Genomic DNA, 19179 nt, shown 5'->3' on the forward strand with positions numbered 1-19179 from the left:
GGCACGCCTTGGTCTTCAGAATGAGCAAGTTAAAGTAAAATCACGTACACACAAGAATAATGCAGCCTGCAAAAAAGAGCTGAAAGAGGTAAGAGACAGGAACCTGGATGCCCAGGCAGCTCCTGGCCCGCGGGATCTCCGGGTCGTGCCCCGCGCCCCGCGCCCAGCCCCGGACCCTTCTTCCCCGCCCCGCCGCCGCCGCCTCTTCCCTCCCCGGCTTTCCCGCGCTCTCCAGTGCCCTTAGTTCCAACTTCAGCAGCAGAAATGAAACCCGAAAATTTACAAAACCTACCCCAAATTTCCGAAAGAGAAAGATAGAAAGAAGAGGAGGGAGGAGGGGGAGAGAGAGAGAGAGAGAGAAAAAGGAAGCACCTGCCCCGCCGCCAGCCCGCAAAGTGTGCCGCGTGCCCGCTGCAGGCCTATTTATAAGCCGCGGGACTGGGCGGGGCGGCCTCGTCCCCAGGAGCATGCGCGGACTCCTTCCACCAATGACCTGCGTCCTCATGGGGGCTGCCCCGCCTCCTTCCTGAAGCAGTTTCATTGTAACCATCAGTTCCGCTCTGAGTTGCGCCCCTCCCCCCAAGCTACAGTTGTAACAGTGTATTTACCTTGATTAAAGGCAAGAAACGTGTTCAATCAAACTCCATCCACCCCTCCGGCAGCATCTTTTAAATATTAAAGATTAAACGCCCGCGGCTTTGAGGATTGGCTCAAACGCAGTGAAGCCCTTAAAGAGACACGCACGGTATTGATTAAAGTTTTAATAACCTTTTTAAGTTTTAAACCTTATTTACATATTTTGAAATTGTGCCAATAATTAAAATCATTTGAACGACAAAAGCAAGAAAACTGGTGTGTTCCATTTTCCAATTAGCCGGGTCTCTCTCTCTCTCTCTCTCTCTCTCTCTCTCTCTCTCTCTCTCTCTCTCTCTCTCTCTCTCTCTTCATCTCTGCCTCCTGATTTCCATGAAATCCCAACTATTATCTCACCTTCTACAGAGGAATCCTTTTTTTAATCCCCTTTTATTTCCTGTTTATCCTATGGTGAATCTTAAAACTGTAAACACCTTAAAATACGGTTAAAATGGCCATTTTAATTTTAAAATAAATAAAATTGACAAAAATATATAGGTTAGACATTTTAAGTTTTATTCTCTTAAGATCTTATCTCTAAGCTATAGGTGGAAGCAATTAATTACCTCCTAAAACTGGAAAAGAAGGGCAATATTTATGCAAAAACAGAATGGGGGAAATTATTAATCTCCTTTGTGGTCTGACAAGTTTGCATAATAATGAGTTGCCAGAATATTCCTCAGACTATCATCCTTGTACAGTACTGTCTGATCTCTTGTTGTTGCTTCCTGTGTGGGACAAGAACCCCGATCATTGTCCCCAAGTTAGTAATATGCATGGTGGGGAGAGTATAAATGTCTTACTTAGTTGACGAGGTGAATGATTTCTGAAGGCTCAGTACTCACTGAAGAAATTGTCTTTTTTACCAGTAATATGTTTTTTTTGGGGGGGGTAGGTTTTTGCAAGGCAAATGGGGTTAAGGGGCTTGCCCAAGGCCACACAACTAGGTAATTACTAAGTGTCTGAGGCCGGATTTGACCTTAGGTATTCCTGACTCCAGGGTCAGTGCTCTATCTACTGCGCAACCTAGCCTCCCCAGTAATATGGTTTTGAGAAATTTACTGTACTTTGGGACTATATATTGCCTGTTTGCACCAATCTGTTTAATCATTGTCTTTCCCATTTAATTATGAGCTTCTGGAGTATAGGGACTGTCTTTAGTCCCTTTTTTGTATTCTTAGTACTGAATGGGATAAAGACTGAGATTTCTTCAGTAGACTATTATAGATTAGAAATAATTAAGCTGTATGTTATGTCCCTTCTGTCCCTCCTCCCCTAACAAGCAATTTCATGTTACCTTGACCAGAATGTAAAGAGTAAACTGACCCTGTCTTATCTGGACTGAAGTCCAGACGGTTCTACATTCCTTGTCCTGGAAGGGGAAAACCTGTCTCTATTTGAATGATATGCTTTTTCTTTGGAGTAATTTATGTATCTAGATTGTGAAGACCCCATCCCTCGCCAAAGAGCATGGATCAATGAGGGGGGGTGGAATTGCTTTAGGATAAATAGATCTTGGATTTCCTGCTCTTGCACCCCTTTTTCTCTCTCTCCATGTTTAAGGCACAGCAATTTTCAAAAATTGAATAAAAGTTTTCTCTTCATACCTTGAGAGATCTCTTAGTCTTATTTAAGTGGGTAAATTCATCCCATACAGTTGGGGGGTCCTATTGGTATTATATGCCCATTGGGGACCATTGCCCTCTCAGAACTTGGCAAAAAGGGGCCCCTGCTCAAAATTGGGCAGTTTGTCATTTTGGGGAGTCTTAGCTTCAAGACTCAGTAGGAAGAGAAAAGCAAATCTGTGGCAAAAAAAAAAAAAAACCTGATCTGTCACTGGGGATTAGCAGTTGGTAACTCTGTGCACAGGCCAAATAGAAGGTAAGACATGGGAATCTGCTAGATTCCTAGAGGGTCAGGACTATTTGGGTGACTGAGAGTTGGGGGTGACCCCACTGTATTGGGTGTAAGAGACTTGGATCTAAGGGCACTTGATCCTGAGAGGTCTCTGTCAATATTTAAAATGGGAAGAGCTCAGTCCCCATGGTAAATAAGGTTAATAAGAATAAAATATAAAGGGAAAAGTAAGAAGAAAATGATTAAGTATTGTTGTCTAGTATGGGAAAATAAGGATATAGGAGATGGAACACATTTGGTCTGCCTTTGGGAGGGAGAGACTGTCGAACATGACATTGAAATCTCTCCTCACGGCATTCCTGAGGGTCTGTCTTTATGTGTTTGGTTCCTCCATTGACTTGTTAAAAGAGGGGGGGAAGGGGGAGTCAGCAAGGTCCCCTAAAAATTTCCTTGGGTCGCCTCATTTAAATTGTTGCTCTTTATTGTTAGGCAGTATTCATCTCTTGAGCTCTTCCAAGAGGAATTTATTTTTTATTTTTATTTAAACAGGAATGGATTTTGGTGTTAAATTGCCGGGAGCCAGACTACTCACACTGTTATTTTACTATCACGAGAAGGGACCCCCCCATTCCTTGTTTATGTTCCCTTCTCTTCCCTCTTCTCCCTGATTCTGTGCTGCCAGAGTGTTTCCCCCTCCATCCCCCTTTCAGGAGAGAGAGAGAGAGAGTTACTTCAGGAAGAATTAGTAAAGAAAGTGCTAAAAGGGACCTTATTTTGAAGTTAAAGAAACAGGAAAGAGACAGTGAGAGCATTAACAAATAGGTAAACAAAGAAATCAGAGAAAGAAATGATATTTTAATTTGGAAAAGTTGTGGGAAAATAAAATTCAGAATGACAAGAGAGTCAAGTTAATCCTAAAGCATATAATGTGGTTACCTTCAGGATATGCCGGTATAGGGGAAACTAAATAGTTAATCTTTTTCTCAGAATGATATGGCATCATTAGAGCTTCAGGAGTTAACAGATAGTATTAGTTATTACAGAAAATTATGGCACATGTAAGCATTGAAGAATAGAAGATCAACATCCCCTCCCCCCAGAAAGAATCTATAAGTCTCTCTATAAAAGTTATTCAGTTTACTCTATTTGAAGAAGGGAGGCATGGAATATTCTAATTAGGCTAAGGGACTTTTGAATGGCTGTTTCCCTTCTCCAAGATTTTAGCAGTTATAATCAAGAAATATTAAATATTAAAACCTTGGAATGGAAAATGTATTGTGAAAAGTTGAATCATATCTGTGGTTTATATAGCTGTATAAGCTATGTGACTAGTTCAGAATAGTATGAATTAAAGTCAAGAAGACCTAATGAAAAGGAATGGTGGAACAGTATATCCAGGGAAAATGTGAGTTGTATAGACTGAGCAAGAGGTTCTAAAAGTACTGTAAAAAAAAAATCCAGACATAGAGATAATTGGGAGTTTTGTTTGAATCATTTAAGTATGGAAATTGATAAAAGCATGTAGACAGAAAGTTTGAGCAGGGTTGACTTTGTATACAAAAGATAGATTTGGGGAACTTTGGAAAATGGTTTACAAATCATTGTAAGAAAAGAAGAAAGTATAGAACTACAAGTCTATAGGGAGATATAAGTTTATATGAGGTTGGGTTGATTTAAGAATTGCCTCAAATTCCTACTTTTTTGCAATGTTTGGGAGTGAGTTGATTTGAAAAGTAATAAACCCATACAGTGAAAAGATTGATATGAAAGAAATTGCTAGGTAAATGTTAATTTTATTATGTTGTTACTGATTCTATAATGTGCTAATCTAAAGATACATGTAAACTGAATTATGGGTTTGTAAAAAAAAAAGTTTGAGTTTGGATTCTGATGTTTTATGGCCCCTCCAGAGTCATGGGAATCAGGATAGACTTCTGAATAATGTATTCTTAAGCTTTGGAATCACTAAACAAGAGGAAGGTAATATTTTACACTGACTGGGATGTAGTTCATGTATTTGGGAAAAATCTGTAATGAGTAGGTAACAATAAATAGTAAAGGTAAAGAATTAGTACATCTTACTATGATATTTCAAATTGTGGGGAATCTCCAATTCCCAGAACATAGAATGTTCTAATGTTAAGAAATGTTGGATAGAAAGTGTGGCTAGAAAGCTCTTAAAAGTGAGAGCACTGAGAAGTTAGAACTGCACTAATAAAGATAAGAATCTGAAAACTTTTTAGGCTTTGAAAAGAAAATGATTTAAAGCTAATTTGAATATGACTTTTGTAATTTAAGAGAAGTATAAAGAAAATCTTGTAGTTATAAGAAGGGATTTTTTTAGCAATAATTGGTCTTAAGAATTCTTTGTATTTTAAAGTTTTAGAGAATAAAGAAAACACATGAAATTGAAATATGCTGTGTACAATTAATAAACTCTGTATAAGAACAATTTAAGCTATACCTTTTGAAACTTCATAATTGTTTTGTAATAACAAATTATGAATGAATTAAAGTTTCTTCTATTACATCTGTAAAGATGTTATGAAAAAAAAACAAACTAGAGAATATCCGGCCAATGGGTCATTATTCTCAAGGTCTTTTTTGGCCCAGAAAATTTGCGAAAGTCTTTGTTTTTCACCTTATGTTTATGAAAGGGAATATTGATGTGTGAGATCAATGTAGCTTATTTATCATCTATTAAAAAGAGGAAATTATACATATAACTTTTAACACTGTCATACTTTTGAAATTCTTCTGTAAAACTAACATTGATAGAGGATCTTATTTTCTTTGAAAATGGAAGTGTATTTTTAAGAAGAGATAAAATAAGTTATAAAGCAAAAACTCAGAAGAGGTTTGTGTGTAAAAGATATTTAAGTGTAAGGTTAACTTTGGCACAACCTGCTGTTTTATGTTACTTTAAGAGAATGAGATGTCAGCATGAAAACCTTGTTTCATGTAGGTTAAGAATTTAATGTTTACAGTATATCTTAACTGCAAGATACCCTTTCCAATGATGTTGAATAAATGTGAGGAGCTTTGGAAAACCATTAGGAAATTAAAAAGTATGTAACCCTACTTAGATGACTTATCAATAAGTAAAATGTTAAAGGGTGTTATCAAACATGTGATCTGTTTTTGGAAATGTAACTTTTACTATAACGATGTCAAAGCTGGAATTAATGATAGTTAATGGGGGAAATTATCAAGGGTCATGACTCTGGGTTCTATGAAATTTTAAATGCTGTGTTGAACCTTCCTGTAGATCTCTATGTCCAGGTGTAAATGTAATACTGGAAAGATTATTTTGTGAAATCTAGTTCATCATGTGTTATACTTGTTACTGTTTTGTTAAATTTAGAGCCCTCAGCTCCTGACTTCCCAAACCCTATCCCCCACCCCTATCACCAGGTCCTGTCTGTTCCCCCTTGGAAGATTCCTTCCTTGAATAAAAAGGGGAGAAAAAGGTAGCAGGAGGAGAATTGGCAGAAAAATTCTTATCTCAAAAACAATAGAAAGGGAGACAGTAAAAACACCTGCAGCAGGTTTTCATTATCTCTTGTTTTATGTTGACACATTTTCAGAAAGTGTTGAAGCTAATGAAACAGCCTTGGAAGTCATTTAAAAAATTCTGAGCCCCTCCCCGATTTGACCTCCTGCTGGGAATCAGGTCAGGCAGTGGCAATGCCTTTACAGCTAAAAACTCTCAAGGAATACTCCAGATGCTGGGAGAACTTTACTGCTTTTTGAATGTTTAGAAAGTAACCCTATTTAATGGTAAAGAAACTGCTTGACATTTTCCTCAGATCAAAACACATGTTTTCTTCACAAAACAATGAGATTTTGGAGCTTATTGCAATTTACACTCAGAGTAGATATATGTGATAGGAAGGGAGCTGATTGATTGTGACCCGCCTCCCCATCTAAATTGTGAAGTGGATTCACTTCCAGATCTAAATAGGTAAAAACTACTATTTTAAATCACAGGACATTTAATCAATTTTCTTTTTATATCAGATACCAGGATGGTCAGGAAAGGAAATGCTACTGAGTAAATGTCTGTTCTTGGAACCAAGGAAGCCAAGAAGTCAGGTTGAGAGGGATGTGTAGCCAAAGATTTGATTTCCCCAAAGTGACATTTGGATAATGTCTTTCCTAGAACAATAAATCTGGCCTAAGACATCTGACTACCCACATGACCTCTGCCTGGACATGGATATTCAGTACCTATAAAGGGAATTTCCTTTTGATGTCCTGGATCTTTATGGCTACTAAGCAAAACAGAAAAAAAGAAGTTTTAGGTGAATTGGAGATTCAGAGATAGGTTAGGTGTGTTAGGTGTGTGGCTCTGACACCTACTAACAGCTACATGTTAAGACAGGAATTAAGTTTCTTTAATTTTATTTAGAAGGGATGTTTATGGAAGAAAAAGAAAGGGAAATTCTTAGGATAATTGCAGTTTTAAGACCTAGCTTAAGGAAAGGAATGTGAGTCAGATAAGTATATCAGGAAAAGGAAAATCAATGATATATTTGGAAATATTTTCAAAAATTTCCTTTTGTTTAAGGATGTTTCAGCCATTATTGTAATAAGAAGCAAAGGCTAAGATTGTTTTATTTTTAAACCATATGCTGTGTACTCTGAACTGAGATGATTGTTCAATCTATGTTATGAGCTAAAGTCAGGAAGATAATTCTCATTCTGGGTTTGCTCATTTAGTGAAACATTAATGAAGGTTTATTGTCTTAAAGTGAAGTATGTGCATTAATATGGAAATAAGGCAAAATGTAAATTGCAATGAGCTCCAAAATCTCATTGTCTTCTGAAGAACGCATATATTTTGATGTGAGGAAAATGTTAAGCAGTTTCTTTGCCAGAAGACAAAGTCTCAACCAGTCACCTGAACTGGAGAGGACTTTTGGGAACAGATTCAGAAGATGCAGAAGGACATTGAAAGTCTCCAGGAGAGAAGAGAGGAGAGGAGAAGGAGAGGAGAGGAGAGAAGAGAAGAGAGGAGAGATGAGACACTGGACCAGTTCATCAGCACCATTTCTCATCTATGTGTACATTGTCTATCTTACCTTCTCCTTGATTCTGGAAAATGTGACCAGCTACAGGTTTTAAGGGGTTGAGCAAACATAGAAGAATTCACTTAGAGAACCTAATCTGAGCCAGAGGACAAACACCAGAGGCATATGGCTAACTCACTTCAGGGTGACTATTGTTGATAACTGAATGGCCAGGATATTTGCCTGGGGAGTAGCAAATATCTAGACATGTGCAGAAACATATATTCTGGACTATACAACTTAGAAATAGGTGACCTCAGACTCGTGTGAGATTAATGATGGTACCTGGATCCCTTGTAAAGATAGACAAAAAGGGGACTTCTAAAGGGAAACGAAGACTATGAGTTAATGTGGGCTTGCAAGCAAAATGTGGATGATGATGATCAAATGAACCAGAAATGTGAGTCTATATTGCAAAATTTGAAGAAATCTCATCAAAATAAAGAGAAGACATTGAATGGGATAAAGTCGGAGATTTCATTAGTAGACTATTATAGATTAGAAATACTTAAACTGTGTGTTATGTCCCTTCTACCCCTCATCCCCTGACAAGCAACTTAATGTTACCTTGACCAGAATGTAAAGAGTAAACTGACCCTGTCTTATCTAAACTGAAGTTCAGATAGTTCTACTTTCCTTGTCCTGGAGAGGGAGAACCTGTCCCTCTTTGAATGATATGCTTTTTCTTTGGAGTAATTTATGCATCTAGATTGTGAAGACCCCATTCCTCACTAAGGAGCATGGGTCATGGGCAGGGGGGAGAATTTCTTTAGAATAAATAGAACTTGGATTTCCTGCTCTTGCACCCCTTTTTCTCTCTCCATGTTTAAAGCAGAAAAAGGGATCCAATTCTCAAGAATTAAATAAAACTTTTCTCTTGGTGCCTTGAGAAATCTCTGAGTTTTACTGAAATGGGTAAACTCATCCGACACAGTTGGGGGATCATCTCGGTATTATATGCCAATTGGGGACCATTGCCCTCTCAGAATTTGGCAAAAAGGGAGTCCCCTCCCCAAAATTTGGCAGTTTGTCATTTTCTGGGAGTTTTGGTTTCCCCTCTGTGCAAGTGCCCCCAAGCTCAGAGACTCATAGGAAGAGAAAAGCAAAATCTGCAGCAAAGAAAACCTGATCGTTCAGTGTGGACAGAAGTCAGCAATTCTGTGCATGGGCCAAATAGAAGGTAAGACCTTTGAATCTGCTAAATAGTCAGGACTATTTGGGTGACTGAAGGTTAGGGGTAACCTCCCTGAATGAGTGTAAGAGACTTGGGTCTAAGGGCACTTGATCCTGACAGGTCTCTGTCAATATTTAAAATGGGAAGAGCTCAGTCCCCATGGTAAATAAGACTAAAATATAAAGGGAAAAGTAAGAAGAAAATGATTTAGGATTGTTGTCTTGTATGGGGAAATAAGGATATCGGAGAAGAAACGGACTTGGTGGGCCTTTGGGAGGGAGAGACTGTTGGACAGGACACTGAAATCTCCCCTCACAGCATTCCTGAGAAGTCAGGAATTTGCCATTGGCCTGTGTTTGTTGATATGTGTGGAAATTCTCAGTTTGGAAAATTGCTGTTGCATTTCTGTGATCTGTGCTTGTGCCTTGTCTGTCTTTTTGTGTTTACATTGTCTATTGTGTTTGGTTCCTCCATTGACTTGTTAAAAGGGGGAAAGGGGAGTCAGTGAGTTCCCCTCCAAATTTCCTTGGGTTGCCTCATTTAAATTGCTGCTCTTTATTTTTAGACAGTATTCATCTAATGCCCTCACTGGCTCTCCCCTTGAGCCTGCTTTCTGCCTGTGTTACAATGGGCAATAGGATAACCACCCTCTTCACCCCTGTGTTGTCTCTTGAGCACTTCCAAGAGGGATTTTTTTTTTAATTTTTATTTCAAAAGGAATGGATTTTGGTGTTAAATTGACTGCTCACCCTGTCATTTTACTATTATGAGAAGGGCCCCCCCATTCCTTGTTTATGTTCCCTTCTCTTCCCCCTTCTCCCTGATTCTGTGCTGCCAGAGTGTTTCCTCCTCCCTCACCTTTCAGGAGAGAGAGATTTACTTCAGGAAGAATTAGTAAAGTAAGTGTTAAAAGGGATCTTATTTTGAAGTGACAGAGACAGTGAGAGCATTAACAAATATGTAAACAAAGAAATTATAGAAAGAAATGCTATTTTAAATTGGAAAAGTTATGGGAAAAAAAAATTCAGAATGACAAAAGAGTCAAGTTAATCCTAAAGCATATAATGTGGTTACCAAGATATGCCAGTATAGGAAAAACTAAATAGTTAATCTTTTCCCAGAATGATATGACATCATTAGAGCTTCAGGAGTTTAACAATATAGACTCAGATATTGTTATTTATTACAGAAAATTATGGAACCTGTAAGAATTGAAGAATAGAAGATCAACAACCCCTCCCCCAATAAAGAATCTAGGATGGTCTCTCTATAAACTTTATTCAGTTTACTCTATTTGAAGAAGGGAGGCAGGGAATATTCTAATTGGGCTAAGGGATTTTTGAATGGCTGTTTGCCTTCTCTAGGATTTTTAGCAGTTATAATAAAAAAATGTTAAATATTAAAACCTTGGAATGAAAAATGTATTGTGAAGAGTTGAATCATATCTGTGGTTTATATAGCTGTATAAGTTATGTGATTCTGGTTCAGAAAAGTATGAATTAAAATCAAGAAGAGCTAATGAAAAGGAATGGTGGAACATGATATTGAAGGAAAATGTGAGTTGTATAGTCTGAGTAAGAAGTTCTGAAAGTACTGGAAAAAAATCCAGACATAGAGACAATTGGGGTTTTCTTTTTTGAACCATTTGTTAAGTATGGAAATTGGCAAAAGCATGAGGACAGAAGGTTGACTTGGTATACAAAAGATGGATTTTGGGAACTTTGGAAAATGGTTTACAAATCATTGTAAGCAAAGAAGAAAGTATAGAACTGTAAGTCTATGTTTTTATATGAGAGGTTGGGGTGATTTAAAAATTGCCTTAAATTACTACTTTTTGCAATGCTCGACATTAAATTGATTGGAAAAGTAAAAAGAGAAAATTTTGATATAAAAACAATTGCTAGGTAAATGTTAATTTTGTTATGTTATTACTGAATTAAAGGGTTTGTAAAAAAAAGTTTGAGTTTGGATACTGATATTTTATGGCCTCTCCGGAGTCATGGGAGTCAGGACAGACTTATGAATACTGTGTTCTTTAATTTTAGAATCATTAAACAAGGGAAGGTAATATTTGACACTGATTGGGATGCAGCTCATGTATTTTGGAAAAATTTGGACTGAGTGATTAATGATAAACAGTAAAGGTAAAGAATTAGTACATCTGACTTTGATATCTCAAATTGTGGGGAATCTCCAATTCCCAGAAGATAGAACGTTCTAATATTAAGAAATGTTGGATAGAAAATATAGATAGAAAACTCTCCTAAGTGAGAGCACTGAGAAGTTAGAATTGCACTAATAAAGATAAGAAGAATTTGAAAACTTTTTAGGCTTTCAAAAGAAAATGATTTAAAGCTAATTTGAATATGACTTTTGGAATTTAAGAGAAGTATAAAGAAATTCTTGTAGTTATAAGAAGGGACTTTTTTTTTTTAGCAATAATTAGTTTTAAGAATTCTTTGTAGCAGAACCAGAAAAACACTATATATACCCTAACGGAACATGGGAGTGATGATCAACCTTGAAGGACTCTCTCTTTCCATCAGTGCAACAATTGGGAGCAATTTTGGGCTGTCTGAAAGGAGAGTGCCATCTGTATCCAGATAAGGAGCTGTGGAGTTTGAACAAAGTTCAAGGACTATTCCCTTTAATTTATAAAAAAAAAAATATCTGATTGTCTGATCTTCTTAGCTCTTAGACTTCTTGGCTCTTCTTTAAGGATATGATTTCTCTCTCATTACACCCAATTTGGATCAAGGTACAACATGGAAACAAAGTAAAGACTGACAGACTGCTTTCCGGGGGGGAGGGGGGAGTAAGACAGAGGGAAAATTGTAAAACTCAAATAATATCTTTAATAAAAACAAATTTTTAAAAAGCAGGGATGAAGTAAGGAGATGTATGTAGAGGAGGGATGGTAGGTCAAAGACTTTATCCATTTAGACTAAGGCAGGGATCCCTTGTTTTGTTGATAGGGACTTTTGTGCCTGAGGGCAGAGATTTACCTGGAGTTCTTTCTAGGAGAGGCAAGGTACTAAAACTTCTTTGACCAATGGATTATAATTCTCTAGGTCTTTTTGGCACGGAAAATTTGTGAAAACCTTTGTTCTTCACCTTATGTTTATGAAAGGGGATATTGATATGTGAGATCAATGTAGCTCATTTATTATCTGTTAAAAAAGAGGAAATTAAACATATAACTAACACTGTCATGTGTGATAAGTGTACATTGGCTTTTTGAATTATTACATAAAACTAACATTCATAGAGGATCTTATTTTCTTTGACAATAGAAGTGTAATTGGAAGAAGAGATAAAATAAGTTATAAAGCAAAAATTCAGAAGAGATTTGCGTGTAAAAGATATTTAATTATACGGTTAACTTTAAGAGAAGCTGTTGTTTTATGTTGCTTTAAGAAAATGAGATGTCAGCATGTTATGTTTCATGTAGGTTAAGAATTTAATGTTTACAGTATATCTTAACTGCAAGATACCCTTTCCAGTGATGTTGAATAAATGTGAGGAGCTTTGGAAAATGATTAGGAAATTAAAAAGTATGTAACCCTAATTAGATGACTTATCAATAAGTAAGATGTTGAAGGGTGTTATCAAACATGTGATCTGCTTTTGGAAATGTAACTCTTTTACTGTACGGATGTCAAAGCTGGAATGAATGATTGTTAATGGGGGAAATTATCAAGGGTCATGACTCTGGGTTCCATGAAATTTTAAATGATATGTTGAACCTTCCTGTACATCTGTATGTCCAGGTGTAACTGTAATACAGAAAGATTATTTTGTGAAATCTAGTTCGTCATGTGGTGTACTTGTTACTGTTTTGTTAAATTTAGAGCCCTCAGCCCCTGACTTCCCAAACACCATCCCACACCCCTGTCACCAGGTCCTGTCTGTTCCCCCTTGGAAGATTCCTTCCTTGAATAAAAAGGGGAGAAGAGGGTAGCAGGAGAAGAATTGGCAGAAAAATTATTCTCTCAAAAACAATAGAAAGAGATTGACACATTTTTAGAACGTGTTGAAGCTAATGAAACAGCCTTGGAAGTCATTTAAAAAAATTCTAAATGAGCCCCTCCTCGATTTGACCTCCTGCTGGGAATCAGGTCAGACAGTGGCAATGTCTTTACAGCTAAAAACTCTCAAGAAATACTCCAGATGCTGGGAGAACTTTACTGTTTTTTGAATGTTTAGAAAGTAACCCTATTTAATGTAATTTAATGGTAAAGAAACTACTTGACATTTTGCTCAGATCAAAACACATGTTTTCTTCACAGGACAATGAGATTTTGGAGCTCATTGCAATTTACACTCAGAGTAGATATGTGATAGGAAGGGAGCTGATTGATTGTGACCCGCCTCCCCATCTAAATTGTGAAGTGGATTCACTTGGAGATCTAATTAGGTCAAAACAACTTTTTTTAAATCACGGGACTTTTAATCAATTTTCTTTTTTGTATCAGATACCAGGATGGTCAGGAAAGGAAATGCTGCTGGGTAAATGTCTGTTCTTGGAACCAAGGAAGCCAAGAAGTCAGGGGACAGGGATGTGCAGCCAAAGGGGCAGCTCCTCAGTATCACTGAGGGTGGACCCTTTTGATTTGATTTCCCCAAAGTGACATTTGGATAATGTCTCTCCTGGAAGAATAAATCTGGCCTAAGACATCTGAATACCCACATGACCTCTGCCTGGAAGAGGATATTCAGCACCTGTAAGGGAATTTCCCTTTGATGTCCTGCATCTTTATGGCTACTAAGCAAAATAGAAAAAGAAATTTTAGGTGAATTGGAGATTCAGAGATTAGGTTAGGTATATTAGGTGTGTGGCTCTGACACCTACTAACAGCTACATGTTAGGACAGGAATTAAGTTTCTTTAGTTTTATTTAGAAGGGATGTTTATGGAAGAAGAAAGGGAAATTCTGAGGATAATTACAGTTTTAAGACCTAGCTTAAGTAAAAGGAATGTCAGTCAGATAAGTATAACAGGAAAAGGAAAATCAATGATATATTTGGAAATATTTTGAAAATTTTCATTTTAGTTAAGGATGTTTTAGCCATTATTGTCATAAGAAGCAAAGGCTAAGATTGTTTCATTTTTAAACCATATGCTGTGTATTCTGAACTAAGATGATCGTTGAATGTATGTTACAAGCTAAAGTCAGGAAGATCATTCTCATTTGGAATTTCCTCATATAGTAAAACATTAATGAAGGTTTATTGTTAAAGTGAAGCATGTGCATCAATATGGCAATAAGGCAAAATGTAAATTGCAATAAGTTCCAAAATCTCATAGTCTTCTAAAGAAAACATGTGTTTTGATCTGAGTAAAATGTTAAGCTGTTTCTTTACCAAAAGACAAAATCTCAACCAGTTACCTGAGCTGGAGAGGACTTTTTGGAACAGATTCAGAAGATGCAGAAGGACATCGAAAGTCTCCAGGACAGAAGAGAAGAGAGGAGAGGAGAAAGAGAGGAGAGGAAAGATGAGACAGTGGACCAGTTGATCAGCACCATTTCTCATCTATGTGTACATCTTAACTTCTCCTTGATAATGGAAAATGTGACCAGCTAAAAGGTTTTCAGGGGTTGAGCAAACATAGAAGAATTCACTTAGAGAACCTAATCTGAGCCAGAGGACAGAAACACCAGAGGCATATGGCTAACTCACTTCAGGGTGGCTATTGTTGATAACTGAATGGCCAGGATATTTGCCTGGGGAGTAGCAAATATCTAGACATGTGCAGAAGCAGGGTACATATATTCTGGACTATACAACTTAGAAATAGGTGACCTCAGACTCGTGTGAGATTAATGATGGTACCTTGATCCCTTGTAAAGATGCACAAAAAGGGGACTTGTTAAGGGAAACAATGCCTATGAGTTAATGTGGACTTGCAAGGAAAATGAGGATGATGATCAGATGGACCAGGAATGTGAGTCTACATTGCAAAATCTGAAGAAATCTCATCAAAATAAAGAGAAGACATTGAATAGGATAAAGTCTGAGATTTCATCAGTAGAATATTATAGATTACAAATAGTTAAACTATGTCTTTTATCCCTTCTACCCCTCATCCCCTGACAGGCAACTTAATGTTACCTTGATCAGAATGTAAAGAGTAAACTGACCCTGTCTTACATGAACTGAATTCCAGATGGTTCTACATTCCTTGCCCTGGAAGGGGAGAACCTTTCTCTGCTTGAATGATATGCTTTTTCTTTGGAGTGATTTATGCATCTGGATTGTGAATACCCCATTCCTCACTGAGGAGCATGGGTCACTGGGGGGGTGGGGTGGAATTGCTTTAGAATAAATAGATCTTGGATTTCCTGCTCTTGCACCCCTTTTTTCTCTCTCCATGTTTAAAGCAAAGCAAGGTGTCCAATTCTTGAGAATTAAATAAAACTTTTCATGCCTTGAGAAATCTCTGAATTTTTTTTAAATGGGTAAACACATCCCACACAGTTGGGGGATCATCTCAGTATTATATGCCCATTGGTGACCATTGCCCTCTCACAACTTGAGAAAAAGGGGGTCCCTGCCCAAAATTTTGCAGTTTGTCATTTTCTGGGAGTTTTGGTTTCCCCTCTGTGCAAGTGCCCCCAAGCTCAGAGACTCATAGGAAGAGAAAAGCAAAATCTGCAGCGAAGAAAACCTGATCGTTCAGTGTGGAGAGCAGTCAGTAATTCTGTGCATGGGCCAAATAGAAGGTAAGACCTTGGAATCTGCTAAATTCCTGGAGGGTCAGGACTATTTGGGTGACTGAGGGTTAGGGGTAACCTCCCCGAATGGGTGTAAGAGACTTGGGTCTAAGGGCACTTGATCCTGACAGGTCTCTGTCAATATTTAAAATGGGAAGAGCTCAGTCCCCATGGTAAATAAGACTAAAATATAAAGGGAAAAGTAAGAAGAAAATGATTTAGGATTGTTGTCTTGTATGGGGAAATAAGGATATCGGAGAAGGAACGGACTTGGTGGGCCTTTGGGAGGGAGAGACTGTTGGACAGGACACTGAAATCTCCCCTCACAGCATTCCTGAGAAGTCAGGAATTTGCCATTGGCCTGTGTTTGTTGATATGTGTGGAAATTCTCAGTTTGGAAAATTGCTGTTGCATTTCTGTGATCTGTGCTTGTGCCTTGTCTGTCTTTTTGTGTTTACATTGTCTATTGTGTTTGGTTCCTGCAATGACTTGTTAAAAGGGGAGTCAGCGAGTTCCCCTCCAAATTTCCTTGGGTTGCCTCATTTAAATTGCTGCTCTTTATTTTTAGGCAGTATTCATCTAATGCCCTCACTGGCTCTCCCCTTGAGCCTGCTTTCTGCCTGTGTTACAATGGGCAATACGATAACCTCCCTCTTCACCCCTGTGTTGTCTCTTCAGCACTTCGAAGAGGGATCTTTTTTAAATTTTTATTTCAAAAGGAATGGATTTTGGTGTTAAATTGACTGCTCACCCTGTCATTTTACTATTATGAGAAGGGCCTCCCCATTCCTGGTTTATGTTCCCTTCTCTTCCCCCTTCTCCCTGATTCTGTGCTGCCAGAGTGTTTCCTCCTCCCTCCACCTTTCAGGAGAGAGAGATTTACTTCAGGAAGAATTAGTAAAGTAAGTGTATTTTGAAGTGACAGACACAAATATGTAAACAAAGAAATCATGGAAAGAAATGATATTTTAATTTGGAAAAGTTATGGGAAAAACAAATTCAGAATGACAAGAGAATCAAGTTAATCCTAAAGCATATAATGTGGTTACCAAGATATGCCAGTATAGGGGAAACTAATTAGTTAACCTTTTCCCAGAATGATATGGCATCATTAGAGCTTCAGGAGTTTAAAAATATAGTTTCAGGTATTGTTAGTTATAACAGAAAATTATGGAACCTCTAAGTATTGAAGAATAGAAGATCAACACCCTCTCCTCCAATAAAGAATCTAGGATGGTCTCTCTATAAAGTTATTCAGTTTACTCTATTTGAAGAAGGGAGGCAGGGAATATTACAATTAAGCTAAGGGATTTTTGAATGGCTGTTTGCCTTCTCTAGGATTATTAGCAGTTGTAATCAAAAAATGTTAAATATTAAAACCTTGGAATGAAAAATGTATTGTGAAAAGTTGAATCATATCTGTGGTTTATATAGCTCTATAAGTTATGTGATTCTGGTTCAGAAAAATATGAATTAAAATCAAGAAGAGCTAATGAAAACGAATGGTGGAACACGATATTGAGGGAAAATGTGAGTTGTACAGTCTGAGTAAGAAGTTCTGAAAGTACTGGAAAAAAATCCAGACATAGAGACAACTGGGGTTTTCTTTTTTGAACCATTTGTTAGGTATGGAAGTTGGCAAAAGCATGTAAACAGAAGTTTTCAGCAGCGTTGACTCTGTATACAAAAGATGGATTTTGGGAACTTTGGAAAATGGTTTACAAATCATTGTAAGAAAAGAAGAAAGTATAGAACTATAAGTCTATAGGGAGATATGTGTTTATATGAGGTTGGGGTGATTTAAAAATTGCCTTAAATTGCTACTTTTTGCCATGCTTGGCAGTAAACAGATTAGAAAAGTAAAAAGTGAAAATTTTGATAAAAAAAACAATTGTTAGGTAAATATTAATTTTATTATGTTATTATTGAATTAAGGGGTTTCTAAAAAAAAAGTTTGAGTTTGGATTCTGATATTTTATGGCCCCTCCAGAGTCATGGGAGTCAGGACAGACTTGTGAATAATGTGTTCTTTAGCTTTAGAATAACTAAACAAGGGGAAGGTAATATTTGACACTGATTGGAATGTAGATCATGTATTTGGGAAGAATCTGGAGTGAGTAATGATAAACAGTAAAGGTAGAGAATGAGTACATCTGACTTTGATATTTCAAATTGTGGGGAATCTCCAATTCCCAGAACATAGAATGTTCTAATATAAATAAATGTTGGATAGAAAGTATGCATAGAAAGCACTCCTAAGTGAGAGCACTGAAAAGTTAGAATTGCACTAATAAAGATAAGAATTTGGAAACTTTTTTAAGCTTTGAAAAGAAAATCATTTAAAGCTAATTTGAATATGAATTTTGGAATTTAAGAGAAGTATAAAGAAATTCTTGTAGTTATAAGAAGGGACTTTTTTTTTTAGCAATAATTGGTTTTAAGAATTCTTTGTAGCAAAACCAGAAAAACACTATATATACCCTAAGGGCAACATGGGAGTGATGCTCAACCTTGAAGGACTTGCTCATTCCATTGGTGCAACAATCAGGAGCAATTTTGGGCTGTCTGCAAAGGAGAGTGCCATCCATATCCAGATAAGGAGCTGTGGAGTTTGAACAAAGTTCAAAGACTATTCCCTTTAATTTAGGAAAAAACAGATATCTTATTGTCTGATCTTCTTAGCTCTTAGACTTCTTGTCTCTTCTTTCAGGATATGATTTCTCTCTCATCACACCCAATTTGGATCAAGGTACAACATGGAAACAAAGTAAAGACTGACAGACTGCTTTCCGTGGGGGGGGGGGGAGCAAGATGGGGGGGGGATTGTAAAACTCAATATCTTCAATAAAAACAAATTTTAAAAAACAAAGATGAAGTAATGAGATGTAGAGGAGGGGTGGTAGGTCAAAGACTGTAGAGGAGGGGTGGTACATCAAAGACTTTATCCATTTAGACTAAGGCAAGGATCCCTTGTGTTGATAGGGACTTTTGTGCCTGAGGGCAGAGATTTACCTGGAGTTCTTTCTAGGAGAGGCAAGGTACTAAAACTTCTTTGATCTTGTCTCATAGCTTGGAGAAGGGGATGGGGAGAAGGAAAGGAAGATGCATGGTCAGGCAGAGAATACAAGTAAATAACTATAAAACATATCCCCCTCCATTATTTCCCTTCCTTCATGAGATTGCCAATATTATAAACAAGTTGCCTTTCACAGAATTTAGAAGCAGGATTAGTGGTTCAATCAGTAGTCTTGATGTTTGAAATTGTAGCATTTCACTCCCTTCCTTCCATAGAAGAAATATACTTAAAATGCAAAAAGAGACATAGCTGTTCGGGCATTGTCAGTTTAATAATTTCTTTTGGGGGTAGTCAGCTAGACGGTGAAGTGAAAAGAGTACCCTGTACTCAGGAGGAGCTGAGCTCAAATCCTGCCTCAGACAGTTAATAATTGCCTAGCTGTGTAACCTTGGGCAAGTCATTCTAACCCCATTTCCTTAAATAAAAATATTTTTTAAAAAAAGAATTCTTTGTTTTTTAAAGTTTTGGGGAGTAAAGAAAACAAAAGGAATTGAAATATGCTGTGTAGTAAACTTTGTATAAGAACAGTTTAAGCTATAATTTTTTAAATTTTATAATTGTTTGTAATAACAAATTATGAATGAATTAAAGTTTCAGCTATCACATTTGTAGATATTTGTTACGAGGAAAAAAACTAGAAAATATCTGGCCA

General features: G+C 37.1%; 1 long non-coding RNA gene across 1 annotated transcript in view; it reads left to right on the top strand.

The window, feature by feature from the left end:
• Positions 1-475: 475 nt before the first annotated feature.
• LOC141508383 (uncharacterized) overlaps positions 476-19179 on the top strand; it is a 46574-nt gene continuing 27870 nt past the window's right edge. The window contains exon 1 of the long non-coding RNA XR_012474395.1: positions 476-745. This is a non-coding gene — a long non-coding RNA (uncharacterized LOC141508383). The remainder of the gene's footprint in view (positions 746-19179) is intronic.

The sequence above is a fragment of the Macrotis lagotis genome, chromosome 1 (assembly GCF_037893015.1).
Source record: "Macrotis lagotis isolate mMagLag1 chromosome 1, bilby.v1.9.chrom.fasta, whole genome shotgun sequence".
NCBI lineage: Eukaryota > Metazoa > Chordata > Mammalia > Peramelemorphia > Peramelidae > Macrotis > Macrotis lagotis.